This window comes from Triticum urartu, chromosome 2A, assembly GCF_056163025.1.
Source record: "Triticum urartu cultivar PI428250 chromosome 2A, HENAU_Tu73, whole genome shotgun sequence".
NCBI classification, from domain to species: Eukaryota; Viridiplantae; Streptophyta; class Magnoliopsida; order Poales; family Poaceae; genus Triticum; species Triticum urartu.
In genome coordinates, this window is record NC_141874.1 from 29489242 (window position 1) to 29511055 (window position 21814).

Genomic DNA, 21814 nt, shown 5'->3' on the forward strand with positions numbered 1-21814 from the left:
GAGCTAGCCGATGACTCCGATGCAATTTCGATATCCTTATCAATCATCTTTTTTCCTGACAAAAGTCTTATGACCGAAGATCCTTCACATATTGATCTAGGTCGAACATCCCGCTTCTCCCTAATATTTGTCCCTATCACACACTTTTGAGGCTCTTGGGTCTCATTTGTCCCTCCATTTACTCTACATCCATAATGAATTTTACATCAGTCATATTATAATGATTAGTAAAAATAATACAATAAATTTTAAATCATTTATTATATTTTAAATCCCAGTGAAAATCCTTGCAATGTATATGCCTAAACACTTATCTTTTACCAATTTTTTTACTTTTCATATTTACTAAAGTATGATGTATCTCTACTCTTATAAAAAGCACAGTTGGTGATGATAGTGTGTCTGCCATCTGTCGTTTTCGGCCTCCCGGTCTGCATCGAACGCGTGTGAGCCAAGTTTTGGAAAATTTGCAAAATGACGCCCGCACTGCACCCCACATTTACACAAAGTCCCTCAGTTTCTATCTCCAGCCCTCCCACCCAATCCATCCAATCACGGCTCCTATCTACCACTCCGGTGCTGGCGCCGTCCGCCGCCAAACCTCTCATGCCTCCTCCGCCCGCTCCCATCCACGGCGGTGTAGCCACCCGCCACATACTACTCCTTCTCCTTCCCCGATGACACACTTCACAAGAAGGTTGTCCCCTTCAAGTACGACCCTCTCCCAAAGGACCTTCATGACGTCTTAGCGGCAGCGCCACCCACAAGCTCCACCGCCATCCCATCCCACCACAGAAGTGCTGACAAGATTCCTCGCATGGCCTAGCCCTATATGGTCGTCGCCACTACTGTTTGCTCCTTCCCCGCCCCCTCTGCATCCCTCATTCAGTTCAGCCATGACCACTCGTTTCCACAACCAGCCCCCTTGTCTGTTTGGGCCGCGATGTGGCCGCCGCCTCATGGAAAGACATCATTGTTGTTTCTCTGCAAGGTAGCCGGCCTCCTCCTCTCTAATTTTTTGGCATTGTGCATTCAGCGTCCTCCGCATAAATTAGTGACAGTTTCTGCAAATGTACTCCTGCAGATTTGATGCCACTGGTTGATTAGTGCGTGAAGTTGGATATATTTGACAGCAAGTTGATGGCTATTGTGCTTATTTCGGTATTATAATAGATTCAGGGATGTTTATTATTCCAGTATTATAAGTTGATACCATGGTATTAGATATCCTGCTGCTAGAATAGCTTATGAAAACGCTTTGGCGTGACTTATATTTCTATAGTTGTATTGGTGGGCACTGGGCAGCCATCATATGTGCAGAGCAAGGTTGTTGGAAGTTACCAATATGTGTGTTGTTTGACCGATGAGGTCTCGAGAAAAGAATTATTGTATGGGTTTCAGATAAGGGAGATACACATGGACAATGGTGAAATCCCTGAATTAAGTAAATTCATTATGAGAGTTAGTGCTCTGTTATGTGCAATCTAAATAATCTTAATTTGTTCTTTCATTTCCTCGTGAGATTACTTATAATGTCTGCATGATGCAGTTCCGTGCCCTTCATCCACCATTGTCCTGGTTTCAACGGCAAGCAACTTATTGCTATTACACGATTATTTATTTTACTCATCGGTGCAACTGGAGTTTTAGATGGCACAATTAAAAAATCTACAAAAACCTTACTTTGCGGTTAGTCTTACAGTTTTCCTTCTTTTCATTCTAGCTTTCGCATATACTCTGTTTACTAGCATGGGGAGGGAATTTTTCCGCAAAAAAAAGCATGGAGAGGGAATTGAAAGAAACTGCCCGATGCTTGATCTCCGTAACGATGCATTTTTTTGGCAAATCTTTACTCCAATGGAGTCACTGAGGTTGAAGTAGGAGAGGAAGAAAAAACACATCATTGCATATTTGGGTTTAGTGATAAACTGATAATGCTTCCATATGTTCTTGATCCCCAGATGCGACTTACCTCTATATGCACTTTTCTTACTGGTGGGTGCAGGAGCCCAGGCCACCCACGTGAAGACAATGGCGTTAGCCACGTCATCGAGGTCGAGGGGTCCTCAAGCCAATCCTGGCCCTCGCCGGCGTCAGCGGCCCCGTCCTTCTCCATGGGGTCAGTTAGTCAATCTCGGTCATCCGATTCATCTCCGTCGAGTATGTCACTGGTGCGGAAGCTGCGTCGGACAACAACAACGCGAGCTCATCGCTAGCTCATATGAGTCTTTGGTCGAAGCCCTCCTGCCGCAGCTCTCCGCATGTTTCTTAGACAAAGGGAAAGACGAATGCCGGTGTCAGCAAGGTTGTTATCCCATCTCTCTATCTCTCTCTGATCTGTGTTGCTATTGTTGTCTGAGTGAAGTGACTGTTGTTATTGTAAGAATAGAAGTGAGCTGCTGATTTTGAATAAAATTGACTTGCTTGCAGATTCTTGTACGGGCAGAAGAAAGATAGAATTGACCTTGTGTACGGACTGTTGTATGGATGTCGATGGCCATCACCCATCAAAGGAAGGTGACGCCAGATGTTGTGGAGGTGACGCACTCTGCCGGTGAGGAGCTTCGAAGACGGTGGTGGCTGACGAGCAAAGTCTGCTCGTTGAGGAGGTCATCCACCGTCATGCACATTCCTGGCTTTGGAACAACTTGGACTTATTTGATTTGGTTCAGTTCGATTTGATTTGGTAGTTGTGGTGGTGTTAAATTATCAGCCGCCGCATTTTTTTGGCAGATCTTTACTCCAATGGAGTCACTGAGGTTGAAGTAGGACAGGAAGAAAAAACACATCATTGCATATTTGGGTTTAGTGATAAACTGATAATGCTTCCATATGTTCTTGATCCCCAGATACGACTTACCTCTATATGCACTTTTCTTGCTGGTGGGACATAACTAGAACTAATATTTTGTGTGGAACATAATTAGAACTAATTTTGTGTTTGGTTTTACCATGTTTTAATTGTTGAATTTTTTTATAATTTGATGCCCCTTTTTTCCTTAACAATTTACTATCTGTCCTTCGTGTGATGCTCATGTTGCATTGTTCAGCGACTGCTTCTGGATTACAGGAAGAAGTTGGAGTAAATCCTTGTGTTTGGCTTCAATTTTTTTGGTTTGGATATCTACCCAACATTAAAACTGACTGTTGTACAAGGGAAGTTCCATATTTGCGAGATAATTTTCTATAATGCAGAACTGTAAGAATAACCCTAGAACCATCTTTACAACCTGATGTTACTTAATAATAAATAATGAGTTAACTATATAAGAAGATTTAAATGCTTAGCTTTTCATGCCTTTAGTTAGAAATTGATGTGTGATTTCAAGGCTCGTACTGACTTTTCGTTATCCTGCTTTTCCTCTTAAAGGCTAGAGAGAAATCATTCAAGAAAGCTTCATAGTTATGTAAGTGTTCAGATTTTTTTTGCTAATGATTATTTACCTCTGTTTGCATGATGTTATGTAATTGATTCTCTCTCTTTTTCTTTCTTTTCCACGTCTAAAAACTGCAGATATTGACTGTGAGATGAAATTGTCATTGTTCATAATTTAAATGTTTGACACAAGGCCGGAGCCTAGAATGCTAGCTTCTTAATGCTACTTGACGGGTTGCCATGTCGATGTTTCCCCTTTTAGACGGAGATGGTCATGTCAAAGGTGTCAATGGCAAGGTTCTTCGCCATGTTAGGCCTCTCCTCTGCCTACCTCATGAAGATACGCCACCAATACATTGAGTTTCCACTGGTTATACTTCTTTACCGATGTAAAGTAGTTAACTGATGGTTTTGTTGTATACTCTTTGGGAAGCCATTGATCTGGTACTACATAGACTGAGGACGAGCTGAAGAAAATGTGAGCCATGGGAGGAGAGATTTACTGGAGCAAGGTGAACAACGGTGGCAGTGACCAGATAGGAGACGCAGGGAATGAATGTTTTCTCGTTCTTAGTGCTTTGGCTGTTGTACACTAAAGTGGATGGGAGATCTGCAAGTTAAAGTAAATATCATGGTATTCCTCTCATGCACCTTGTCGCATATACCCTCATAACCTCTGTAGCTCTGCCCTTACCGTTCGTTGTCTTATCTGTTCCTGACAAGTATTGACTTCTCTTTCACTTCCTTGCTTGTATATACATGCTATGATGTATTGTAATATGGATTGGATTTCATATACATGTACTATATTGATTTTAAGTGTTGCACACATGGTTCTTGGTCGTGTTCTTCTGATCTAACGACTCTGCACCTAATTGATACGACAACATTTCTTGTTCATGCTGTAACTATCATCATGCTTTAAGTAATTTTATTTACTGATGTGAATGCACTCATGATCTGTGTGGCTTTGTGTTAAAGTGTTCCAATATTATTTTTGTGTTGTTATCAAGTAGGTAGTTCTGTGTATTTTTGTATTTTTTATGGCAATTTCTTTGACCTCGTGGATGATTCAAATCCATATAGCTTGTGAGGTGATGGCAGTCTTCGGCGGCATTTTAGTCTGTATAAGTTCAAATGTCTTTCCTATAGAGAAATAAAATGCAGTTCACTTAATTTTCAGAATAACAACTCTTGGTGACTACTATTTATGAATTGCATATAATCCTTTGCAATTTTTGAATAGTTAACACAAGGTATTCGTTCATATCCTTAATTGTTCCATTGTGATGGTACTTGCATTACTCTTTGTTTGCAGATATATTCTTTTATGATTTGTTCATAATAATTTCTTGAGGACAACAATTTAGGTGGAAGATATGCTATAGACTAGGTGGTAATAATGCCCAACATTTACAACTGCAAAACTCTTAATAAATGTCTTGATAATCTCAAATAATAAACTACTGATTATTTTTCCCGACATTCAGAAATGCATAGTGAGCTGCACGTTTGGGTCACCATGTTGGAGTTGCTTTTAAATGATTCAAGAATATCATCAATCCTGAGAATAGAGGGGATCGGAGTTAGGGAGGCGTTTTGTTAACATTTACACCTGATTTTTATTTATTAGTAAATAGGGGCGGGTTAACATTATTTTCTCTTGTTAAAGCATTTTTCAACCCGTGGCAATGCACGGGCACTCAACTAGTGAGATGTAATGAGAGGCGCACCTCTCATGTTTACACACAACAGTTACAGTAGCAGGTGATGAAACCCCCTTTCCTGTGCGCTACGGTGCGGAGGATCGCCTAGGTCTGCGCGCGGAGGTAGAGGATGGCCAGATCTGGATTGGATCGCCCAGGGCCTGCGAGCGGCGGTCCGCACCGGTCGGGTTGGCGTGTGCTCGCCGAGTTCCTGCATGCGGCTTGACCAATTCATCTCTAGTAGTGTTTGCTTTGGGCTCATGTTGCACTGTGGCGCTGGTGGCCTCAGATCCTTGGATTGTTGGTGGAAGACTCGGCTCCGGGCGAAAATCATGCATCGACCCTGTCGTTGCCGGCGGTAACGGCGTCCACGGATGTCGTCTTCCTCCTTGGAGGTATCGTTGTGGAGCCGTTCCCTTCCTTCCCAATAGTGTGAGATCTCCTGGTGAAAACCTAAGATCGGGCAGTGCCAGATCGGGTGACGCTGGAGTCCTCAACTTCGTTTTCCTCCTTGGAGGCGTCACCTTGGTGATCCCGCTGAGGGGTTCTGATGGTGTTCGCGTTTGATGGTAGAGCTTTGGTTGTGGTGCTGCCGACGGGTCATTTTCTTTCTTTTCTTTTTGCGCTGCCTTTGCGGTGCTTTCCTCCTCTGAGGACTCTTGTAACACCTTCTTCTCATCAATGAATTTGGCAGTTCTCCTGCCAACATTCAAAAAAAAAATGAAACCCCCAGATTCTGGAACATTTTCCCTTCAATGAAAATGCGGGTAGGCCTCTTTGGGAGGCATAATTAAGCATTTCAATGATTCTTTTCAACCACGTACCCAAGTGCAACTCATATTTTTGTTACTTTTAGCGTTTTTGAGTTGTTTGTAAATTGCCATCCCTAATCCCATTCCACTACCCATTAATCAATCAAAAAGCTAATTGTCAGTGAAAATCGAACGGTAACCTTCCTCGCCTGATCTGAATGAACTTTTGTGAATCAGAGAAAATCTTCAGCGTCATTTTTGAAATAAATAAATACTGATAAGACCACAGCGTTCTACAATCTCCATTGGAAATTGTCAAGTTATATTATTACTCATTATATTGTTGCACATCACAAGTTTTGCTGTCCGGAAAGATGATCATTTTTCTTCCGGAGGTAGAAGAAGGCCTCGTGCTACTCGCTCATTTTGCCCCGTTGTTTAAGCAATGCCGCAAGATTTTCAACGCCAGCCAGCTCACGCCGTTGAGCTCGTGGTCTGCGTCGGTCAGCGGCGTCCTCTCGCCGGCCCGGAAGAGGAACGCCTTGTCGCAGCGCACCGGCGTGCCACCAACCTGCTCCAGCAGGGTGGCCGCCTCCGTCAGCATGTCCTCGTCCCCGCCTGCGGCCAACTCCCTGGCGGCGCGCCCCAGCCGGCGCACGGTCAAGGCGTAGTCCTTGGCGCACTGTTCCAGAACCAGCCGCCGCCGGGGCGACGTCTCGGCGGCCTGCAGCCGGGCGATGCGGTCGCCGGTGGCCTTGGCGGTCGCCCCGGCGATCCTCACCGCGATGACGACGAGGCCGAGCTCGTCGGCCGTCGCACTCGCCGGGTCCGCCCCCAGCGTCTTCACGCACAAGTCGTAGTCGTGCGCGGCCTCCCAGGAGCCGGTGGCGACGAGCGTGCACGTGTCCTCCAGCGTGCTCGCCCTCGCCGTGCGCGCGTGCTGCGCGAGGAGCAGGAGGACGAGGGCGGAGGAGAGAGCTTGGAGAGCAGCCATGGTCGTCGTCGTCTGATTTGTTTCTCTCTCAGACTCGACCTATATATACTGTAAGACGTACGTAGGAGTAATTAGATTGGTGGCGCTGTAAATTTGTGTTTATCCTTTCAAACGTTTCCATTCGTTGCTCATGCATCAAACTCTTTTACTAGTTACATCACATTGAACAAAAACCGAATGTAATAAATTTTTGACAAATGTAATTAAGAATGGTGAGTAAGAAATTCACCACATATTAACCATGTGTATTAATCATCGCAATATTAGTAAATATTTCTGACGCCCAAGAGCCTACTGAACATATAATTTCTTGAGAATCTAGACAAAACAAAAGACCCGATTTATACTAGCAACACTAGTTAAAATGGGCATTTGTGTCCCAAATGAACGGAACCGCCTGTAATAACCCTACCACATGGTTTTATTTTTCACCGAGACGGTTATTAAAAGGAAATCGCCTACAAAAATTAACTCGGGCGGCTCAAAAAGAAAAGAAATGAAATGAAACAGCTTGCAGGCTAGTATTGGGCCACAACCCATTTTCACAATTGAACCCTATCTTTCCGTCCCTCAAATCCCACCCCCGCTAGTTTCCTATCTCTTTTTCTATGCCGTTTGTGGCTATTCCGATCTCTTTCAGTTAGCTCTTGATGAGTGATCTTTTATATTGTGAGACCGGTTGACTTTGTCAGACTATTTGCTTTTATTAATAAGATGGCCGCATGCATCTTTCTGATGCAGAGGCCGGGGGATAACCTCCTTTTCGAAGAAAAAAATCCCACCCCCGCAGTCACTCCCCCCCTCTGTTATCTTCCCCCCTTCCTTCTTGCCTTGCAAATCCGTCCCTTCTCTCGTGCATCGATCTCGGAGGGTTTAGGTGACCTTGGGCTGCACCGTCGTGAGGAAGCCATGGTGGTCAAGCCGCCGCATCAGAGCTCGCCTTCCGCCCTACCATCTAATCATGTGTTGTTAAGATACAATCAGCTAGGTAGATTGCACTAGTTAGTATGTGATGTTGGCTAGGTGATTCGAACTTGTGTTGACATATTTTCTTAAGGGGTCGGCTGGATGTCAGGTGACTCAATTTATAATTTGGGTAAGTCACTCTTTGATCTACCTTTAGATCAATGGACAGAACATTCATCTACAACGAAAAATGGCTGACCTAAATAATCATTTTTTAGGGGTAGCTAGGTCAGTCATTATTTAGGCCGACCTAAATAATCTATCAGTCGATTTTGTCATATTGCCTTCCTAATCAGCAATCCGAGGGCCTGACTTGAGCAGTATGCATGGCCAATTTTCAGCTACTTTGCTCCCACAGTTTGTGTGCCCGTTTCAAACTGGCGGTGCCAGCACTATAACCTATGATGTCCAGTTCAAAAAAAAAACTATGATGCAAGCACAAAGTATTTCTAAATATTTAACTATTTTCTTAATTTATGCAGGGAAAATGCTTGTATCGAGAGAGGTTTGCTCAAAATACTGTGCAGTCAATTGACCACACAGCCAAAGTGTGGCTTCGCCACTGGCCGGTTGTAGCATGAAACGTCCGCATGCTTGGTCTAAGAGCAAGATAAAAATAACTAACATGTCCACTTTACTAATCGTGAGCTCGTTTTTTTTCTTTTTATTGTTTAGACGAGGATACATGTACATCTGCCTATATAAAATTGTTCTTTTTTTTTGCATTGAACCTATATTTAATTGCTGAATATACTTATGGTGCATGTGATTTGCAGATGAGTCGCCACGTACGTATAGTTTCGGCCAGCTAATCATGGGAGTAGATTAACCCTAATTAAAACAAACACAAATTTTAAAAGGGAAAATGTTACACAACTACAACTTGGCATTGGTATTACCATTGAAGATGAATAGATTGGAAGTTTTTCCACAAAAAAGAGAGGAAAGAAAGTGGAAAAGTATTAAAAAACGAGTAAGCAAATAATGTAGTAGTCTTTTCGTAAAAAAATATTCTAAGGAATTAATTAGTCGCATTGGTATTACCTTTAAGAACAAAGAAAATGAAAAACAAAATAAATAACGATAAAATTTGCCCACAATTAAGAAAAAAATTGCACTTCCTAATATCATGCCAAAATAATCTTATAATAGAGGAATTTTGCAAAAAGGAAATTTTTAAGAATGAATTAGTAGCATTTGTATTAGCCTTAAAATAAACAAAAGAAATAAAAACTGAAAAAAGCAAAATAATGAATTTTTCTAAGAAAGAATGAATTAGTGACATTGGTATTATCCTTTAAGTAGGAAGAAAATAAAAAATTAAATACAAATAATGTTAAAATTATCACAATCTACAATTGTGTATAATATGCAAGAATAAGCATATACTACTGGACTTTTTGGAAAAAATAAGTTCCCTAAGTAGGAAGGAATAGTGGCATTGGTATTAAACTAAAAAGGAAAAAAGAAACAAAATCAAAATAATGAAGTTATCTAAGAAATACTGAACTTGTGGCACTTGTATTACGTTGAAGTAGAAAGAAAATAAAAAAAATACAAATCAAGATAAAATGTGCAAAACTCGCGGTTTTGTATAATATGCAAGAATAAACATATAATAGTGATTTTTTTGCAAACAATAAGTTCCATAAGAAGGAAGCAAATAGTGGCATTGGTATTACCCTTAAAAAGAAACAAACACTAAAACACAATAATAAAAAGTAAAAAAGTTTTCTAGGGAAGAATGAATTAGTGGCACTGGTATTACCCTTTAAAAAATAAAATAAAAAGCTAAACTAATAATAACAAAATTTGCACACATTGTACACATAAATTATGTTCTAAAAATTTATGCAAGAATAAGCATGTAATATTGGAATTTCCGTAAAAAAGTTCTCTAAATGAAATAAATTAGTGCCATTGGTATTACTCTTAAAGGATAAAGAAAATTATTTTTAAAAAGAAATAATGACAAAAAAAATTCCAAAATATGCATCAAAATTTACTTTTTTATAATATGCTAGAATAAACATATAATAACGAATATTTCACAAAAATAAAGTTCCAAAGAAGTAATGAATTAGTGGCATTGGTATTACACGTAAATAAGGAAGAGAATAAATAAAACTCAAACATAATCAAAACAATGAATTAATCTAAGAAATAGTGAATTAGTGACATTGGTATTACCCTTTGAGAGGAAAGGGGATAAAAACAAAAAGAAATAATGGTAAAATTTGCACACAATTTACACAGTAATTGCATTTATTATAATATGCAAGATTAGACATGCAAAAGTGAAGTTTTCGCAAAAACATGTTTTCTAAAATGAAACAAATTAGTATCATTGGTATTACCCTTAAAAAAGAAAATAATAATAATAACAATAATAATAATAAATTGCACACAATTTACAAAAAATGCATTTTTTAGAATATGCAATAATAAGCATATAAAAGTGGTTTCATAGAACAAAAGTTTCCTAAAAAGGAATAAATTAGTGACATTGGTATTGACTTTAAAGAAGAAACAAAATGAAACAAAAACTAAACAAAAATAAAATTAATGATATTTTTCTAAGGAAGAATGAATTAGTGACAATGGTATTACCTTTAAAAAAGAAATAAAATGAAACAAAATCAAAATAATGAAGTTTTCGAAGATAGAATGAATTAGTGACATTGGTAGAAACAAAATGAAACAAAAATTAAAATAAAATCAAAATATTAAAGTTTTCTTAGAAAGAATGAACTAGAGACATTTACAGGACATAATAAAGAAGGCAGGGAGAAGAGACAACGAAACACGCTCGGACTCGTACATTCACATGATGGAGAAAATTCGCAAAATTAATTTTTTTAATTTATATGAAGATGAGCTTTGCTCGCTTGATCTCAATTACTCTGCACTAGCAAGCCCCATAACGATCTCGGCGGCCGCGTCACCTGTCCTGCACGCACTGGCTGCAAGTTGCATGCATGCACGTGGTAGTGTAGGTGTGTGTGCATAGTTTAGGAAAAAGAATTTGACTGACCCTAATTGTCGTCTTTTCAGTCGCGTGATGTATAGCTAAAGCGTTTTTTTAAAACACTTGTGTGGAATGGAGGATAAAGGTCGAGGGTACACGAAAACGAGGATCACTGCCCAGGGGTGCACATCCATCACGAAGTACCACAGGAGAATATCCGGTACTCCCAACTCCTAGGGTGCTCCCCGGGCTCCAAACTGGTAGGACATTTGTAAATGTTCAAAAAATTCAGAAAAAAAATCCAGCACACAGACACAACATCATTGTATGTTGTCACAAAATTTGAAATCAAAATCTGAAACATAGCTTGAGAAACATAAATGACAAATTCGACAGTAGATAGTACACAACATAAGTTAGGCTTTAGATTTGACCCATTATCACATTTATGCCAATATTGTTATTTTTCTATCTCGAGCAATGTTTTGAATTTTGATTTGAATTTTTTTACAACATAAGTTGATGTTGTGTCAATGTGCTAGATTGTTTTTAGAAATTTTTGAACATTTAAAAATGTGCTACCGAGTTTGGAGCACTGGGAGCACCCTAAGGGTGGGAGTATCAGATATTCTCCCGAAGTATCAATTCGGCCATGACAATGGAGCCCGCAGGGACACTGCTTCCGTAGGCGTGTGCGAATTTAGCTGTCAGGGATGACGCATCAAAGATGACTACGCTGTTTGACAAGATAAAAACACAATTTATAGTACTAAACCATAAAGCAATTTTCATTGCCAAAATGGCCTTTGGTGGCCGAGCTACCTGCAGGCTGGAATCAGCCCCGTCAGTGCTCGTTACGATCGGTGCGAACCGTGCATGACATTCCCGTATATTAACTGTATTCGTAGAAGAAAAATACGGATTTATGGTTATCCAACTTGCGTTATCATGCAAATACGGTCACTTCGCTCGTATCTAGCCGTATACCCTGCCCATGTGACGCGCCAGCCTGACGGAGGCCCACCTGTCAGTGGCTAGGAGTGCACAAGGGGTTGGGTGACTCTAGCACACCGTTTTTCTTTTCAGAAAAGTCCCTACGTAATTTATTTAATGACGCAAAAGACGTCAAATATAATGAAAAAAGGATGAGGTAGATTGGGTTCGAACCAACAACCTGTTTTTTTTACGGCATCGAACCAACAACCTGTTAATTAAACAATTACATCCATCCCACCAGTGCTGCCCGATGTTGTACATGCACAACTAAAATCTATTTGATTACACACAAAAGCACGTCAAGTTATTCTAAAAAAACATGTCAAGTTTGTCCAGGTTAATCAGATAAATAGACGCACATGTCTAATTGATAATTTAGGGGTGGGGCCACTAGTCGGTGTGATACTAACAACAGGTTAGGCTAACCAGGTAACTAGACTAATCTACACAGGGCCCATCTGTCAGTGGGTCAACCAAAAATTTGTAACTTGGGCGCATGGATAATTCCGCAGGGAAAAAAGGGGCCCGATAGATTCCATTCGCCGACCTCAAGTGTGAAACCGCAGGAGCTAACCACTACACCAAATACCTATAATTGTCTAAAAGATAAACAATAAATTTTATATTTGGCAATGGAACTACTCGTATTCGGGCTTTTTCTCCTGGACCAAATTTCTGATAACAGATCGGTTACTAGAAATTTTTGTGGTCCCCAGAAAACTATGTTATTGCCTGAATTTTTTAATTTAAATGACAGAAACCATGTCAAATATATATCTCTCATATGCATACAGTATCAGAACGACAATGAATTGAACTTGCGATTTTTCAAATTTGAATTTCATTTGAATTTTTTGGATAAAAAGGTGAGATTTTTTGGAACCGGTTTTCTGGCTGAACGTGGGGAAAAATGGAATATAAAAAGAATCTGCGTCCATATTAAAGAAGGCACATCTCTTTATAGTCACGAATATGTAGCTAGTGCGTGTGCGTATACGATGTCTAGAGTTCAATTCTCCTCAAATATTCTTTGCGATTAAGTTGTACCCACATGTGTTATTGAAGGGCTACTGCTTAATTAAATACAGAACAAGGGGTGTTTCTGTAAAATAAAAATATGCGCGCCTCGTTCAAGCTGTTCCCAATCATTGACAATGGGCATAGCCACGCTGACATGCCACATCAGCGCAGGATACGTCTGAATACAAGCAAAGTGACCGTATTTGCGTAAGGACGCAAGTTAGATGACCATAAATTCGTATTTTTAAAATTTTAGCATCAAACTGAACATTGAACGTAAGTTATATGACTGCAGTTGATATTATCTCTTCTGATATTCTGCGCGGGCTCAGTACACCAGCAAACACCGGAGTGCAGCACAGCTCCACGTCGCCGTCAACCATGCATCACTCCAGTTTCATGTACGCGGCACGGGAGTTGGCTCCGTCAACATGTGCCATGCCAGGGTGACTGTTCCTTACCGTCAGAGAGTCCAGCAAGAGCCTTTTGAGTTGTTGACGACCACACCCTCTGCATCTCCATCCTCTCCTACAGCTGCAGCAGTCGTATTTGAGGAGCCATGTCGTTTGAGTCACCAACGACCTTCCTCTCACCATTGCTGTGCGAGGCAACATTGGCTTCCACCGATCGGAACTGGTCTTCGACGCTGCTGCTGTCCATGGGTTCAGAAGAAATCACCTCAGCGGAGCACCGGCCAGCTTCTGAGGTTAGGCTAGCCTGCAGCGACAGAGGGGCCCAGAATTAACATCGCACCACCCCACATGTGCTAATTTTAAATCAGCCCATCAGGCTCAGAGTATCTTCAACAGCCGCGCCAAAAGAGGCGCGTACGGTAAACTTAGTTTTTAGCGCGCGCTGGACGGTTTCGCGTGCTCCAGCGCGCGCGGGAAAGGGCGGCAGCTCGCGCGCTACTTTTGACCCGTCGCTTCCGGCGTGCCTAAAAATTGCGGCGCTCACCACGCGCCTATCCACACTGCCACACGCATCTCATAGCTTCTTCGCCTTTCCAGCGCGTCCATCGCTTCCTCTCCTTGCCGCTCCAGCGCCCCGCCACCGACGAGCCACCATGCCGCCGCGCCGCCGAGGAGCATCGGGCTACCACGGCGTCCGCCAGCGCCCCAACGGCCGGTACTCCGTCGAGATTCGGTCCGGCGACGTCCGACTCGGCCTCGGTACGTTCCGGACCTCGCACGAGGTTGCACGCGCCTACGACGCGACGGCGTGGTGCCTGGACAAGCCGCGTCAGCAGATGAACTTCCAGGATGTCCAAACGCGCCAGCAGGCACACGACGTCGCCCCTCCGCCTCGTCTTATCATGGACCAGGACCGTGCGAAGCACGCTCGGCGGTAGCGCCGCCTCCTTGTCGCCGAGGAGGACGAGCGGGCCATGGTGGAGTGGCGTCGGCGCCACCCAAAGGACGTCGCCAACGAGGAAGCCTTTTGGGCAAAGCGCCGCGAGGAGACGGCAAGGCGTCGCGCGGAGCGGTTGGACATGCGTCGGCGGAAGGCCCTGGCGTTATCGCAGTGCAAAATCGTTGAAAATGGTGGGCAGTCGATCTTTTCGTCTAATGATGACTGTTGGGAAGACATTTGGCTCGATACCTCGGGGCAAACCAACAAGGATGGCAATGATGATGATGATGATAACGATGACTGGGAATTTTTAAAAAATCGTTGCACCATAGTTTTTTATCTATCTATGCTATGAAAGTATGTAAAATATCTATGTATCATTTTCATCTATGAATTTTATTTATCATTTTATTAAAAGAATGTACGCAATGTTTAGCGCACGCTGCATTTTAGCGCGGCCGCTGGAGCTACGCACGCGCGCTCAGTTTTAACGCGGCTGCTGGAGCCAGCGTTGCCGGCCGCGTCAAATCAGGCGAAGGGCGTGTGGCAAATGAGTTTTTAGCGCGCGGCGTGTTGCGCGGCTGTTGAAGATGCTCTCATGACATGCTTGTGTATCCCCTACGCAACCCGCGGTCCACATACAAAGCTAGCACACCAGTGCATGGCACGCATGTATTTCAACTTAACAGCTACTAACGTATATGCACGAGAAAAAAAACAAGCACACATCACGGCGCTATACTGCACGGCCCGAGGTAGCGGCCTGCAGGTAGCTCGGCCACCAAAGTGCCACTCTCTTTTAGTTAGGCTACTAATATTTTTAAGTTGAATGCTTTATAATTTGTACTAAGTGTTATCTTAGTTAGAGCAATGCTATTTCAGTACAAAATTCATAGTAAACACTAAAAAATCAGCGGATTATCAAATCCACTGTAATATGTAAGACATATTTGACCAGAAAATCATAAAGTGATGTGCAAATGATTAAGTGACAAGTTCCTTGCGAACATCTTGTGTATTCTAGATTTGTTTATTTGAGTGTGTATAATCAAAGACAGCTATCAAAATATTTCATCTATCATATACTTTCGAGATCTCTAATAAGATATTTAAAAACACACACAAAGTGATATACACGACATTCATGCAATAGTTAGAAATTAATCTAAGAAGGTGTAATGTGTTCACTTTAAATATGTTTTAGGTGTAATGTTTTAAAAATGAATTATTTATTATAAAACAAAGTGTAAATTTACCATACTATATTACAATATTTTTTATTTGATAGAAATATATGTATTAAGTATTAAAAATTAGTATAAATGATTATATTTATTATGATTAATGTAGAGCCAAATATTCCAAAAAACGTACTTCAATGTCAAAAAAGCGTATTCATAAAAATATTTGGAAGAAAAAGACTTATTTGGTTGAGCCGGTCGCTCATAGCGAAATGTGTAGTTTGTACATAAACACCCTAAACTTCATAATGCACACCCATGTGTATCCTTCTCAGGTACAACAACATATATCGACCGTGCTAAAGTTATGGCAGCATTTCACACAACAAAAATAGCCACAAATGACAATAAGAGACAAGTTATTTACGGGTATCGATCGAGGTGCATGAATTGCTGATATAGAATATACAAAAGGTATTTGTATATATGAGGTCGGAGCACCTTAACCAAATAATCATTATAAAGTGTTTTTGCAAAAAGTAAATCTTAAAATCCAATTCATTATGATTGCTCCATGCAGGGGCGGGCCCAGGAATTGAGGACTGTGTATTTAAAATTTGAAAGCATATAACCTTCCTTTTGGCGCGTATAACATATTATACTAGTTATAATAAACTATATAAAAGATATCACATAATATATTATATTGATAAAAATGATCATAAGTTGGTACTATTCAACATTAAGAAGTAAAAAAATTGTTCAACAATTTATAAACGTTCTAACATTATCTATTCAAATGGCAAATTGCAAATTCTCGTGTCTAAACAATTCATAATTGACTGCAAACTAGTCTCTAGTTTCACTATAATTAAGTAGAAATGCAATTGGTCAATGGTCAAACTAATTTACTTGGTCTTATATTTCTGTACTGCAGCCCATTGAACAAGACAGGAACAAAATCGAGGCCCTGTTGTCTGAATGCAGTTCGATAGTGACAGAAAAATTCAGTTAGAACACTTTGCATAGTTGAATTCGGGGTTAAAGGATTAGTATGTGTAGTTAGCGATTATTACCTTCAAAAGTTGAATTCGGGTTGTGGCTTTGAATTGAATCAATTACTGCCCCTGATTTCTTCACGCTTGCTAACCCACCACCTATTGTAGTTTGCAGAGATCAGAAACTTTAGAATAAAAAGGCGGCGAGAGATCTGGGTTGGATTCTCCATGCGCGTCTGCGCCGCCACGCGCACCTGCGATCCATCGCCGATCAGGCGACGGCAGCTCTGGGCCCTGGCCGCCGTGCGGTGCCGTCGTGTCGATCAGTCGGTTGATGGCACGGGTCGCATGTGATGCGCAGAGAACTGGAGAACAGGGGAAGGGCGGCGCTGCCGGTTCGTGTGATCGATCGATGGTTTTTTTTCTTAAGGTGATGATTAATCGATGGGTTTTTTTTTCTGGTGTGTGCTGCAGTGATTTGGGCCATGTCGTAGTGTGGTGAGGGGGAAATACGATGGGGTGTGTCTGGTTTTGGGCTGAAATCCTTAACTATCACGTTCTCGACTATTAGTATCGTTTTTTCCTTATAAAACCCAGTATTTATACTATATATACCTATTTTTTGGACGAAAATAATGGGTATTCAAGTGAATATCCTTGAATTGAGGTGGGCCCACCCCTGGCTCCATGCCGCATGATTTCTCCTGACCTCGTTAAGCATTTGTCATTGTTGTCTTCGACTGCAACAACTAACCATGTCGCATCCTGGTTTCGTGAAGAGCTAGCCGATGACTCCGATGCAATTTCGATATCCTTATCAATCATCTTTTTTCCTGACAAAAGTCTTATGACCGAAGATCCTTCACATATTGATCTAGGTCGAACATCCCGCTTCTCCCTAATATTTGTCCCTATCACACACTTTTGAGGCTCTTGGGTCTCATTTGTCCCTCCATTTACTCTACATCCATAATGAATTTTACATCAGTCATATTATAATGATTAGTAAAAATAATACAATAAATTTTAAATCATTTATTATATTTTAAATCCCAGTGAAAATCCTTGCAATGTATATGCCTAAACACTTATCTTTTACCAATTTTTTTACTTTTCATATTTACTAAAGTATGATGTATCTCTACTCTTATAAAAAGCACAGTTGGTGATGATAGTGTGTCTGCCATCTGTCGTTTTCGGCCTCCCGGTCTGCATCGAACGCGTGTGAGCCAAGTTTTGGAAAATTTGCAAAATGACGCCCGCACTGCACCCCACATTTACACAAAGTCCCTCAGTTTCTATCTCCAGCCCTCCCACCCAATCCATCCAATCACGGCTCCTATCTACCACTCCGGTGCTGGCGCCGTCCGCCGCCAAACCTCTCATGCCTCCTCCGCCCGCTCCCATCCACGGGGGTGTAGCCACCCGCCACATACTACTCCTTCTCCTTCCCCGATGACACACTTCACAAGAAGGTTGTCCCCTTCAAGTACGACCCTCTCCCAAAGGACCTTCATGACGTCTTAGCGGCAGCGCCACCCACAAGCTCCACCGCCATCCCATCCCACCACAGAAGTGCTGACAAGATTCCTCGCATGGCCTAGCCCTATATGGTCGTCGCCACTACTGTTTGCTCCTTCCCCGCCCCCTCTGCATCCCTCATTCAGTTCAGCCATGACCACTCGTTTCCACAACCAGCCCCCTTGTCTGTTTGGGCCGCGATGTGGCCGCCGCCTCATGGAAAGACATCATTGTTGTTTCTCTGCAAGGTAGCCGGCCTCCTCCTCTCTAATTTTTTAGCATTGTGCATTCAGCGTCCTCCGCATAAATTAGTGACAGTTTCTGCAAATGTACTCCTGCAGATTTGATGCCACTGGTTGATTAGTGCGTGAAGTTGGATATATTTGACAGCAAGTTGATGGCTATTGTGCTTATTTCGGTATTATAATAGATTCAGGGATGTTTATTATTCCAGTATTATAAGTTGATACCATGGTATTAGATATCCTGCTGCTAGAATAGCTTATGAAAACGCTTTGGCGTGACTTATATTTCTATAGTTGTATTGGTGGGCACTGGGCAGCCATCATATGTGCAGAGCAAGGTTGTTGGAAGTTACCAATATGTGTGTTGTTTGACCGATGAGGTCTCGAGAAAAGAATTATTGTATGGGTTTCAGATAAGGGAGATACACATGGACAATGGTGAAATCCCTGAATTAAGTAAATTCATTATGAGAGTTAGTGCTCTGTTATGTGCAATCTAAATAATCTTAATTTGTTCTTTCATTTCCTCGTGAGATTACTTATAATGTCTGCATGATGCAGTTCCGTGCCCTTCATCCACCATTGTCCTGGTTTCAACGGCAAGCAACTTATTGCTATTACACGATTATTTATTTTACTCATCGGTGCAACTGGAGTTTTAGATGGCACAATTAAAAAATCTACAAAAACCTTACTTTGCGGTTAGTCTTACAGTTTTCCTTCTTTTCATTCTAGCTTTCGCATATACTCTGTTTACTAGCATGGGGAGGGAATTTTTCCGCAAAAAAAAGCATGGAGAGGGAATTGAAAGAAACTGCCCGATGCTTGATCTCCGTAACGATGCATTTTTTTGGCAAATCTTTACTCCAATGGAGTCACTGAGGTTGAAGTAGGAGAGGAAGAAAAAACACATCATTGCATATTTGGGTTTAGTGATAAACTGATAATGCTTCCATATGTTCTTGATCCCCAGATGCGACTTACCTCTATATGCACTTTTCTTACTGGTGGGTGCAGGAGCCCAGGCCACCCACGTGAAGACAATGGCGTTAGCCACGTCATCGAGGTCGAGGGGTCCTCAAGCCAATCCTGGCCCTCGCCGGCGTCAGCGGCCCCGTCCTTCTCCATGGGGTCAGTTAGTCAATCTCGGTCATCCGATTCATCTCCGTCGAGTATGTCACTGGTGCGGAAGCTGCGTCGGACAACAACAACGCGAGCTCATCGCTAGCTCATATGAGTCTTTGGTCGAAGCCCTCCTGCCGCAGCTCTCCGCATGTTTCTTAGACAAAGGGAAAGACGAATGCCGGTGTCAGCAAGGTTGTTATCCCATCTCTCTATCTCTCTCTGATCTGTGTTGCTATTGTTGTCTGAGTGAAGTGACTGTTGTTATTGTAAGAATAGAAGTGAGCTGCTGATTTTGAATAAAATTGACTTGCTTGCAGATTCTTGTACGGGCAGAAGAAAGATAGAATTGACCTTGTGTACGGACTGTTGTATGGATGTCGATGGCCATCACCCATCAAAGGAAGGTGACGCCAGATGTTGTGGAGGTGACGCACTCTGCCGGTGAGGAGCTTCGAAGACGGTGGTGGCTGACGAGCAAAGTCTGCTCGTTGAGGAGGTCATCCACCGTCATGCACATTCCTGGCTTTGGAACAACTTGGACTTATTTGATTTGGTTCAGTTCGATTTGATTTGGTAGTTGTGGTGGTGTTAAATTATCAGCCGCCGCATTTTTTTGGCAGATCTTTACTCCAATGGAGTCACTGAGGTTGAAGTAGGACAGGAAGAAAAAACACATCATTGCATATTTGGGTTTAGTGATAAACTGATAATGCTTCCATATGTTCTTGATCCCCAGATACGACTTACCTCTATATGCACTTTTCTTGCTGGTGGGACATAACTAGAACTAATATTTTGTGTGGAACATAATTAGAACTAATTTTGTGTTTGGTTTTACCATGTTTTAATTGTTGAATTTTTTTATAATTTGATGCCCCTTTTTTCCTTAACAATTTACTATTTGTCCTTCGTGTGATGCTCATGTTGCATTGTTCAGCGACTGCTTCTGGATTACAGGAAGAAGTTGGAGTAAATCCTTGTGTTTGGCTTCAATTTTTTTGGTTTGGATATCTACCCAACATTAAAACTGACTGTTGTACAAGGGAAGTTCCATATTTGCGAGATAATTTTCTATAATGCAGAACTGTAAGAATAACCCTAGAACCATCTTTACAACCTGATGTTACTTAATAATAAATAATGAGTTAACTATATAAGAAGATTTAAATGCTTAGCTTTTCATGCCTTTAGTTAGAAATTGATGTGTGATTTCAAGGCTCGTACTGACTTTTCGTTATCCTGCTTTTCCTCTTAAAGGCTAGAGAGAAATCATTCAAGAAAGCTTCATAGTTATGTAAGTGTTCAGATTTTTTTTGCTAATGATTATTTACCTCTGTTTGCATGATGTTATGTAATTGATTCTCTCTCTTTTTCTTTCTTTTCCACGTCTAAAAACTGCAGATATTGACTGTGAGATGAAATTGTCATTGTTCATAATTTAAATGTTTGACACAAGGCCGGAGCCTAGAATGCTAGCTTCTTAATGCTACTTGACGGGTTGCCATGTCGATGTTTCCCCTTTTAGACGGAGATGGTCATGTCAAAGGTGTCAATGGCAAGGTTCTTCGCCATGTTAGGCCTCTCCTCTGCCTACCTCATGAAGATACGCCACCAATACATTGAGTTTCCACTGGTTATACTTCTTTACCGATGTAAAGTAGTTAACTGATGGTTTTGTTGTATACTCTTTGGGAAGCCATTGATCTGGTACTACATAGACTGAGGACGAGCTGAAGAAAATGTGAGCCATGGGAGGAGAGATTTACTGGAGCAAGGTGAACAACGGTGGCAGTGACCAGATAGGAGACGCAGGGAATGAATGTTTTCTCGTTCTTAGTGCTTTGGCTGTTGTACACTAAAGTGGATGGGAGATCTGCAAGTTAAAGTAAATATCATGGTATTCCTCTCATGCACCTTGTCGCATATACCCTCATAACCTCTGTAGCTCTGCCCTTACCGTTCGTTGTCTTATCTGTTCCTGACAAGTATTGACTTCTCTTTCACTTCCTTGCTTGTATATACATGCTATGATGTATTGTAATATGGATTGGATTTCATATACATGTACTATATTGATTTTAAGTGTTGCACACATGGTTCTTGGTCGTGTTCTTCTGATCTAACGACTCTGCACCTAATTGATACGACAACATTTCTTGTTCATGCTGTAACTATCATCATGCTTTAAGTAATTTTATTTACTGATGTGAATGCACTCATGATCTGTGTGGCTTTGTGTTAAAGTGTTCCAATATTATTTTTGTGTTGTTATCAAGTAGGTAGTTCTGTGTATTTTTGTATTTTTTATGGCAATTTCTTTGACCTCGTGGATGATTCAAATCCATATAGCTTGTGAGGTGATGGCAGTCTTCGGCGGCATTTTAGTCTGTATAAGTTCAAATGTCTTTCCTATAGAGAAATAAAATGCAGTTCACTTAATTTTCAGAATAACAACTCTTGGTGACTACTATTTATGAATTGCATATAATCCTTTGCAATTTTTGAATAGTTAACACAAGGTATTCGTTCATATCCTTAATTGTTCCATTGTGATGGTACTTGCATTACTCTTTGTTTGCAGATATATTCTTTTATGATTTGTTCATAATAATT

General features: G+C 41.4%; 2 pseudogenes; one reads left to right on the top strand and one right to left on the bottom strand.

The window, feature by feature from the left end:
- Nucleotides 1-6338: 6338 nt before the first annotated feature.
- On the bottom strand, nt 6339-6904 carry LOC147983174 (uncharacterized; annotated as a pseudogene).
- Nucleotides 6905-13844: 6940 nt separating this feature from the next.
- Nucleotides 13845-14486, top strand: LOC147983175 (uncharacterized; annotated as a pseudogene).
- Nucleotides 14487-21814: the final 7328 nt, after the last annotated feature.